The sequence below is a fragment of the Mus musculus genome, chromosome 3 (assembly GCF_000001635.26).
Source record: "Mus musculus strain C57BL/6J chromosome 3, GRCm38.p6 C57BL/6J".
Lineage (NCBI taxonomy): Eukaryota > Metazoa > Chordata > Mammalia > Rodentia > Muridae > Mus > Mus musculus.
This window is the reverse complement of record NC_000069.6, coordinates 89,890,884-89,901,225: the sequence shown is the minus strand read 5'-3', so window position 1 is coordinate 89,901,225 and position 10,342 is coordinate 89,890,884. Positions and strand designations below refer to the sequence as shown.

Genomic DNA, 10,342 nt, shown 5'->3' with positions numbered 1-10,342 from the left:
AAGCAGAGGAGGGGAAATTAGATCAGGGAAACAGGATAGTGAGCAGCCTGGGGATGTGTGTGTACATGTGTGTGTGTGTGTGTGCGTGTGTGCATGAATACATATGTGTGCATGTGTTTGTGAATACATATGTGTGAGTGCGTGCATGCATGCATGCATGCATGCATACGTATGTGTGTGTGCTTGCATCCATGTGTGGAGGGTGGTGGTCAGAGAGAAGCCCCTGGGGTCAGGTGGGAGGGAGGCTGGCTTCTCCCAACTCATCCATGCCTAGTGTGCATGCCCCTTCACTAGCTGTGAGATTTGGGGTCAGTTCCTTAACAGTCCCGTTTCATTTTTGAGAGAAGTCCTCACTCTGTAGCTTAGGCTGGCCTTAGACAAACTCATAATTCTCCTGCCTCAGCCTTCCGAGTGTTGGGATCATGGGCCGTATGGTGCCTAACTTGGTTCTTTAACTTCACTAACCTGTTGCCTCAACAGTGAGTCCTGGAGTGGGAATGGTGACAACCCCTCCACACTTCCCAAGCCCTTCACACTTCCCAAGCCCCCCACACCAATCTCCTTCTTTTTCTGTCTTTTTTCTCTGTTGCTTTGATACTTTGATTTTAAAAATTATTATTATTTTTTTATTAATTAATTTATTTATTATATGTAAGTACACTGTAGCTGTCTTCAGATGCACCTGAAGAGGGCATCAGATCTCATTACGGGTGGTTGTGAGCCACCATGTGGTTGCTGGGATTTGAACTTCGGACCTTCGGAAGAGCAGCCAGGTGCTCTTACCCACTGAGCCATCTCACCAGCCCCTTAAAAATTATTTTATTTTATTTTATTTTTGATGCTTTGAGATAGGGTTTCTTCACATAACCCTGGCTATCCTGGAACTTGGTTAGTTGACCAGGCTGGCCTGGAACCCAGAGTTTGCCTGCCTCTGCCTCCTGATTTCTGGGATTAAAAGGCATGTGCCACCACCACCTGGCTGCTTTTTTTTGTTTTTATTAAAAGAAATTATTTTCATAGAATATATTCTGGTTGTGTTTTTCCTTTCTCCCAACAATTTTCAGATCACCCCTACTCCCCAACTCCATATTCTTTTTTCTCTTCCTCTTTAAAAAACAAACACATAATAATAAAAAAAAGAACCCACAAACAAAACCCACGAACACTTAAAATCGCAAAACCACAAAACCAGAAACCAAAATATGTAAGCACAAGACCAATAAGACCAACCAAACCAAACCAAAATAACTCTTAAGTTAAATGGGACCAAAAATGGCTACAAAATTACCCTTGAGTCCACTTTATGTTGGCCACCTGCTCCTGGGCATGGGGTCTATCTACCCTGAAGTGGGAAAGATGAACTTTTCCTTTGCAAGAGTGTACTAACCGCTGACAGCTCTCGGTTAGACGAGGGAGCTGTCCACTTTCCCCTCTCAGCGCCCGTTCCCATCAGGCTTGGCTATGCAGGCCCTGTGTATGCTGCCACAGTTCTGTGAGTTCCTGTGTGTATCCTGTTGTGTCTGGAGGGTACCGTTTCCAAGGAAACACCTCTGGCCCTGACACTCTCTCCATCTCCTCTTCTGCATAGTCCCCTGAGCCCCAAGGAAAGAGTTTGATCCTATTTAGGACTGAGTGCCCCGAAGTCTTTCTCTCTCTGCACGTTGACTGGTTGCACACCATCCAATTGCATGGCCACTCCCTTTTAGATGGAGATCTTTAGTACCTTGAGAGGACTTTCAGTGTGGATGCCCTGCAACCCAAGAGGCCAGTAGCCACCACTTGGGCTGCCTGAAGTGGGGCCATGGGGTAGGATTAGCAGGCCCATGTTAAGCCCATGTCCTCAGTGACAGGCCAGGCAGCTGGTTCACTACTTACATAAACAGGGCCAGGAAGCTGAACTTGTTTTTGCTGGCAAGAGCAGCAGTAGCTTCGGGAGAAGTTGAGAAATATGTCATTGTGTGCATACTTTTCTCTCTGGCTATTGACATTTGCAAGTTTACATGAGGAGGGAGAGGAGCTGGGGCAACAACAACAGCAACAGCAAAGCTCTTTGGCTTTCTGGAACCAGACTTTATCCTAGTGGAGAGAGCCCCACTTTCCAAAGTTATGTTTTGAAGTCCTCAGTTGGGGGTGAGGGGAGGAGGCGTCTACTGTGGGGCCAGTGTCCCAGAGAGAGAATGTAGGCCACACAGGCAGGGAAGCAAGGAAGGTAGGGAATTTCCCTCCCCTAGAGCTGTCACGGGAGAGGAAAAACATTCGTCTGAGGGTCCTGGAACAGCCTAGTCACCAACTGTCCCCCGACCCCCACCCAGTGATCACCCAATGACCATCCACAGATGGATGATGTGTATGTTTCAAGTTGGGCATTGCCTGTGGGAAACAGAGGTCCCTCTGAGAAGTAATGACTGGGGAGTGATGGGACACTAGATACCAGGAGCAGGACTCTCAGGGGCCCCCAGACCACTGTCTGAACTCTCATTGCTCAGAGAAGGCAAATGGGCCCCATCAGGGGTCTCCACACTGCCTAAAACTCATGGGTAAGGCCAGGTGCTACATGCTTACAATTTCAGCCTTTTGAAGCCTGCGGCAGGAGGATCACTATCACTCTGAGGCCAGCTTAGGGCCACATAGCAAGAGCCTGTCTCAAAAATGAACAAAACTAGGCAAGACACTATAGAAGCCTAACCCTAGCCAACCAGCCAGCAACTAAGCTGTGGCTAGATTACACACCATGTGCCCCAAGGGGCAAGGACACACTTTGAGAAACTGGCAGGGAGATTCTGCATTCTTTCCTGATTTTAGTCCCACCTGAGGTACTTCTGTCCTCCCTGCAGAGTCTTGTTAGGAGCCTGGGACGCAGTGACATGACACGTTCCTTTCTGCATGTGACATGCCTTGGCAAGGGCCAGGAAGACTCACAATCCTCAGGTGCCCGTCTTCCCTTGTCTGTGATGCTCTATGATGAAGCAGGAGCTGGGTGTCGGGAGCTGGTTCCTCCTCAAGGTCATTGCAGGGAGAAACAGAAGCAGGAAAAGATGTGGCCGTCGTCATCGAGGCTGGTACGGGAGGCAGACTGGAGCCTGGTCTGCACATACCGTAGCAGGGGCCTCCTCTGTCAGCAGAGCCAGTGCTGATCCATCCTCTTGGAGGGTCTCATACACCGCCTCTTCCCTGTGGGGCTCCCTTCCTTTCTTGCTGTGTAAGGAGACTTCAGACCCCAGCCGTCCCCCAGGTGGCTCCCTTCTGAATTCCTTAAATGTACTGTGCCCCTTTTATGAACTGGTTCTGGGCAATCTGCTTATCAAACTCCCAGTGGTTTCTCAAGGCCTTCTAAAGTTTCTCTTTGCCCTCTAGAACGATTTATTTCTCCTCTCTGTTCTCAGCATCAGGAATATATTTTATTTCCAAATAGCCAGGATTGTGAGTAGTTTTAAGGCCCCCAGGAATCTGGAGATTGGACAAGATAGCAGTATGGAAGAGTGGGGAGAACACAGCCACAGCGTGGAGCAGATGTGCAGTGGCTGCTAATACCCTCTCCTGGCGGAGACGTGTGGCCTCGTGTGCAACACTGCATGGAAAATGTTGAATCCTTCAGGAGGGGACAGGTTTAAGCTTGCTGCCTGACTGTCACAGGCTGAACAGTTGCTCAAGGGCAGATGTTGTGTGCTCTTTGCTGAATCTCATCCTGTGTAGCAGCTGCCACACCTCACGCTGCCTTCAGGGTATGGGAGGGATCCTATGGTCACTGGGCCTGTCTCACAGGAAGAGTGTTCCCGGAGTACAAGCCCACCTGATTCCCTGCTGTGCCTCCTCCAGTGGGGTCTACTGAGGCGAAGTCCTGGCCACCTTCAAAAGTGCGAGACATCCAGAAAATGGAGGCTGAGCCCAAAGATGGTTCTTTTTGTCCCTTCCAGAATCAAGCTTGCTGGGAAGGGAGGGCTGAGGGTGAGGAGTCTGGCCAGTGACAAACAAGAGCTACAAGGGTGGGGTGGAGACTCTGGTCTGAAAGTGTTTAGAAACTTGCCTGTCTTAAGTCCACCCCATCACCAGGATTCCATGCACACTGCACACCCCCACCCCCTTCACCCCACCCCATGTAATACCTGGGATCCGTATGTCTTTGTTTAAAGAAAAAAATATATGAGCAAGATTAGACTCTTTAAAGCCTGAGAAAGCCAAATTGGTGTTGTGCCTATTGTCCCACTCCTACTGAAGGAGTAGGGTGGGTCTCTTTAGCCAGGGGTTCAGAGCCAGCTTGGGGAAATGTAGTTACACCTTTGTCTCAGAAGACAAAGCAAACGTGCAAAGCTCTATGGAAGAGCAAAGCAAGAGAAAGGAGACCTTGGTATCCCATCCTCTGCCTGGGCAGACAGAGGTTCAGGGAGGGTGCTTCTGAGACTTTCACATTCGCTGTTCAAAAGCTGCTACTGAGGCTATCTGACCACTATGCAGGAGCTAAGGGCTGACTCAGAGCTGAGTCAGGAGGCCGAGCAGTGGGTGGGTGGGAGGTCAGGCTGTCCCTTTGGACTGGCACCGAGCTCTTTTGTCCTGGCCTCCCCAGTGAGAACGTCCTTTTGATCTTTAGGCACACCAGGTTTCTGAGATCAAAGTTAAATACAGTGGGTTTTTTTTTTTTTCCACAGTCTCAGAAGAAATATGTTTTTGAAGCAGGGCTGACGGGCACCATTTGCAGATGGGTTTTTATAATTAATTGTCCCGGATTTAAAAAAGACAGAAGGAAAGAAAGAAACGGGTGACTCAGTTTTAAAGATTCAGAAGACCATCAGTCAAGTTCCGCGGCAGGGGAAGTAACCATTGTCTGCTCTTTATGGCTCTGCTTTTGTGGGAAGGAAAAGAAAGATTGTTTGTGGGGAGGGGTCGGTATTTCTCCCAATTACCTGAATAAATTTGTCATTGTTCTCAAGGGTAGTAACTGAACAGTCCTGGCCAATATGCAAGTTAGTCACCAACCATGCAAAGGTTTCTATTGGGAGGGAAAGGGATAGGGAAGTGGCCAGAGGAATATTTTTCATGGAACTGACAAGGGCAGGAGCAGAAGAGAACTCTGCAGTGTCCCCTAGCTGGACCCCAGTGCAGGGTCTGCCCACTCGGCTTCATGGAGGACTCTGCTTGGACCACCGGTGGTTCTGGGTGAGGTGTGGAGGCCTTGTCGTATTTCAAACAAGCATGGAATGAGTGCCGTTGTGTTCCCTGGTACGAGGCAAGCAGGACCTTACGGTCTTACGGTCATGGCTGCGTGGTGACCTGTGTAGGCAGTTATGCATCGCTTCATAATGGGGACGTGCTCTAAGAAATGTGCTGTCTGATGGTTTTGTTGATGTGCAGATAGAGTAGTTACCCAATCCTTGATATTTTGGTCAGTGACTTGATGTGGTCTCTATCACGAGGTGAGGCAAGCAGATGTACCACTTGCCAGCATAATGTGGCATACTCTTTTATAGCAAAATTTTATTATTCTATTTAAAATTGTGTGTGTGGGCATGTGCACACATGCATCTGGAGGCTAGCAATTGGCCTAGGGCGTGTTCCTTAGTCACTCTCCACCCTATTTGTTTATTTTTCAGTTAAAACAAAATCAGATCTAAAGCCAGGCAGCAGTGGGACATGCCTTAATCCTGGCACTCAGGAGCAGAGGCAGAGGCAGAAGCAGGGGCACAGGCAGGGGGATATCCCAGTTCAGAGCCAGCCTGTCTAGGGGGAAAGTCACATCTGTTTATCTAATGTGGATACACATACACCATGACATGAACATGAAGGTAGGAGGAGTTGGTTCTCGCCTCCTACCATGTGGAGTCTGGGGGCCAAACGCAGGTTCTCAGGCTTGTCAGTAAGTGCTTCCCCAGCTGAGGCATCCCACTGGCTTCTGCCACCTCACTGTGACAGTGTCTCACTGAATCTGGAGTGTGCCAATCCAGCTAGGCCAGCTGGGCAGCAAGCCCCAGGGATTCTCTTGTCTCCAGCTCTCTAGCTCAGGGATGACGGGCGCTTGCTGCTGTGCCTGGGTGTCACGTGGGGCTTGGGAATCAAACTCGGGTCCTTACACTCAGTGTGTCGAACCATTTTCCCAGCTGTATTTAAAAAAATTCGTGTGTGTATATGTGTGTACATGTGTGTGTGAGCATGTTCATGTGTGTGTGTGCACATGTATGTGTATGAGCATGCTTGTGTGTGTGTGAGCAATGCACACAGATGCACACGCATGTAGAGGTTAGAGGACAAATCTTGAGGAGTCAGTTCAGTCTTGCCATTTTGGATCCAGGGATCACACTCAGGTTGTCAGGCCTTTGTGCAATCGTCTCTACAAACTGAGTCCTCCCACTGGCCTGATGTTTTTGGTTTATTGAGACAGAATCTCAGTTAGCCCAGGATGGCAAAAGCCCATGATTTTGAACTCCTGATCCTCTTGCCTCCATCTCCAAAGTGCTTGGATTATGGCATTTGGTATTTAAATGAGAAGGACCCCAATAGGCTCATGGGTTTGAGTTCTTAGTCTTCAACTAGTGGAACTGTTTGGGAAGGATTAGGCCTCTCTCTCTCTCTCTCTCTCTCTCTCTCTCTCTCTCTCTCTCTCTCTCACACACACACACACACACACACATACACACACACATACTCCTAAGGTGTGATCTTGTTGGAGGAGGTGTGTCTCTAGAGGTGGGCTTTGAGGTTTCAAAAGTCCACATCTCTCTCTCTCTCCCCACTTCCTCCTTCCTTTCCTCCCTCCTCCCTTCTTCTTTCCCCCTTCCTAAGATGTAAAGTTCTCAACTACTGCTCCAGTGCCATGCCTGTCTGCTTTATGATATGATAATACTGGGTTACTCTCATGACAGCAAATAAAATAGTATCTAAGACAAAAATATAGCAGTAGGCCTGGCTAAAAAAGAAAATAGGAATACATAGTTTAAAAAGAAAAAGGAATACATTCTAAAGTAAGCACACTTATAACCCTATCATTCAGCCACACCTGGTCCCTATGCTATACCTCTATCTGACTCAGTAAGGTGGTCCACACCAGCGGTCCTGCAGACATATGCATGCTGTGGAGTGACCTCACGGTGGCCATATCACTGGTCATGAACTGCACTAGAATTACTGCAGTTCTAATTTTATGGAGCCTTACTCTGTAGGTGGCCTGTGGTTGACAAAAACATCTTGTACCCATGACTAGTTCAGGACAGTGGCCTGAGCAAATGCCAAAGAAAGTATGAGATGTCCATGGTTGCTGGGCTTTCATCCGCCATGCACTGGTGCTCCCAGGCTGCACTGGTGGTGCCCCAGGGCTGCCCTGTGAATTCTGATAGTCGCTCTTCAGCTGCAGAGTGCTGCTGCCAACATTGCAACAGAGCCACCTGCCAGTAGAGACTCTCTTTGGACAGCATTTCTTTCTTTCTTTCTCCCTTTTTTTTTTATTAAGATTTATTTATTTATTACATGTAAGTAACACTGTAGCTGTCTTCAGACACTCCAGAAGAGGGAGTCAGATCTTGTTACAGATGGTTGTGAGCCACCATGTGGTTGTGGGATTTGAACTCCGGACCTTTGGAAGAGCAGTCGGGTGCTCTTACTCACTGAGCCATCTCACCAGCCCCATCTTTCTTTCTTTTTAAAAAAGATTTATTTATCTAATGTATGTGAGCATCCTGTCACTGACACACCAGAAGAGGGCATCGAATCCAATTACAGATGGTTGTGAGCCACCATGTGGTATCTGGGAATTGAACTCATGACCTCTGGAAGAGCAGACAGTGTTTTTAACCACTGAGCCATCTCTCCCGCCCCTTTGGTCAATCTAAGCTCATATATGTTCAAAATATAGACATGAGCTTGATGCTTGTGTTAGGTTTTTTCGTTACAGCTGCTTTGTCCAGTGGAAATAGGAGAGTAAGGATATTGATACATTAAACAGGAGGGCCATTGGACCTGCTAAACTTTACCTCATTCAGGCCAGGCACACACCTGTGCAGGCACACACCTGTGCAGGCACACACCTGTGCAGGCACACACCTGTGCAGGCACACACCTGGGCAGGCACACACCTGGGCAGGCACACACCTGTAACCCAGCATTCAGGAGGCACAGACACAAGTATCAAGGTCCTCCTCAGTTATATAGTTTGAGACCAGCCTGGGCTACAGGAGACCCTGAGGTATGCTTACAGCTTCAGAGGTTAAGTCCATGATCATCGTAGAGAGAATCGTGGTGATAGGCCAGCACGGTGCTGGAGCAGCAGCAGAGAGCTGAACATCCTCATCTGGAGACAGCAAGCAGGGAGCCGAGGGGAGGAGGGGAAGGATGGTTTCTCCATCAAGGCCACACCTCCAGCAAGACCACACCCACAGAAGGCCACACCCCCTCCAGCAAGGCCACCTCTCCTGATCCTTTCCAAGCAGTCCCACTAACTGGGGACCAAACATTCAAACACTTGAGCCTGTGGAGCTGTTCTCATTCAAACACCACAGCACTGGAAACAAAGTCGAAACCTCAGATAATGGAATACTAAACTGAGGTGACACCCACACCCACACACTGTGGAAACAGGACTGGAAACTGCACAGCACAGGAGAATACATATGAAGCTCAGAGACCAAAGGGAACAAAAGACCAAGGGGCCCAGGGGTAACCAACTGACTCTTTAAAGTAGGGAAGAAAGGAAGAAGGCTAGCAAGATGGCTCAGTGGGTAGAGATGCTTGCTGTACTGGTTAGTTTTGTGTCAACTTGACACAGCTGGAGTTATCACGGAGAAAGGATTTTCAGTTGAGGAAATGCCTCCATGCCTCCAACTGTAAGGCATTTTCTCAATTAGTGATCAAAGGGGAAAGGCCCCTTGTGGGTGGGACCATCTCGGGGCTGGTAGTCTTGGGTTCTATAAGAGAGCAGGCTGAGCAAGCCAGGGGAAGCAAGCCAGTAAAGAGCATCCCTCCATGGCCTCTGTATCAGCTCCTGCTTCCTGACCTGCTTGAGTTCCAGTCCTGACTTCCTTGGTGATGAACAGCAGTATGGAATTGTAAACTGAATAAGCCCTTTCCTCCCCAACTTGCTTCTTGGTCATGACGTTTGTGCAGGAATAGAGACCCTGACTGAGACAGCCTGGTAACCTGAAGTCAACCCCCAGGTCCTACATGACTGAAGGGAAGAATTCCCACATGTTGTCTTCTTCTGTCTTCCACATGTGCCATGGCAAGTACAACCCCATGATAGATAGATAGATAGATAGGCAGGCAGACAGACAGACAGACAGACAGATAATGTAATAAAAGTTTTAAAGGAGGATAAGCTGCCAAATGTAAAGTACATATAGAACAGGAAGTTGTAGCTCTGGGACCAGAGACACCTTCAGAGATAACAATTGCCCCAGTTTCAAGGGAATCTCCTGGATGTTTTATGCTTCATAATTTTTATGAGTATTGCATATATTAATTTGCATATGTTCAACAATGTGTAAAATAGTTACAGAACAATGAAATACTAAAAGGATGTCATTGAAGAATGTGTACAATGCTTGCTAGAAACAAGGCCTTTTGGGACTCTTGGGAGAGGGCTTCAAAGAGTCCTCTCAGCACCATCTGAGGTTTGGGCTTCTCAGGCTCTGGAGTTGTCCCTCAGGCTATTGCTGTGAGCACTGTGTGACATCTGCTCCAGAGGCTGCATTTCTCACAGGTGGGGCTCTCTGGAGCCCAAACCTGTCCCTCCCTCATGCTGGAGCCTTGGGTGCTGATTGGAAGGGGGAGGGCCTTCCTTACTCACTGTGGGTCAGAGAAGTCTAGGAAGCCTCCTCAATCTCACCTAGTTACAAGGTAACATGCTATTTTTATCTTATTTTATTTTATTTTATTTTATTTTATTTTATTTTATTTTATCTTATTGAGACAAGGTCTGACTTTGAAGCCCTGACTGTTCTAGAACTTACAGAGACTCTATTAAGATTATTAAGTGTGACTTCTTGTCCTGGTCTGAGGCTAAGATCTTCCCTTCCCTTCCCTTCCCTTCCCTTCCCTTCCCTTCCCTTCCCTTCCCTTCCCTTCCCTTCCCCCCTCCCCCTCTCCCTCCCCCTCTCCCTCCCCCTCTTCCTCCTCTCTCTCTCTTTTGGATTTTTCAAGACAGGGTTTCTCTGTGTAGCTCAGGCTGGCCTGGAACTCAGAGATACCCTGTCTCTGCTTTCCAAATGCAGGGATATGGCTGGGGCTAACGGCTCTTTTCTTTTCTTTTTTTCTTTTCTTTTCTTTTCTTTTCTTTTCTTTTCTTTTCTTTTCTTTTCTTTTCTTTTCTTTTCTCTTCTCTTCTCTTCTCTTCTCTTCTCTTCTCTTCTCTTCTCTTCTCATC

At 48.0% G+C, this 10,342-nt stretch overlaps 1 protein-coding gene across 2 annotated transcripts in view; it reads left to right on the top strand.

Annotated features, from left to right (window-relative positions):
* Il6ra (interleukin 6 receptor, alpha) overlaps positions 1-10,342 on the top strand; it is a 43,873-nt gene that overhangs the window by 11,971 nt on the left and 21,560 nt on the right. The gene's annotated exons all lie outside the window — the stretch shown is intronic.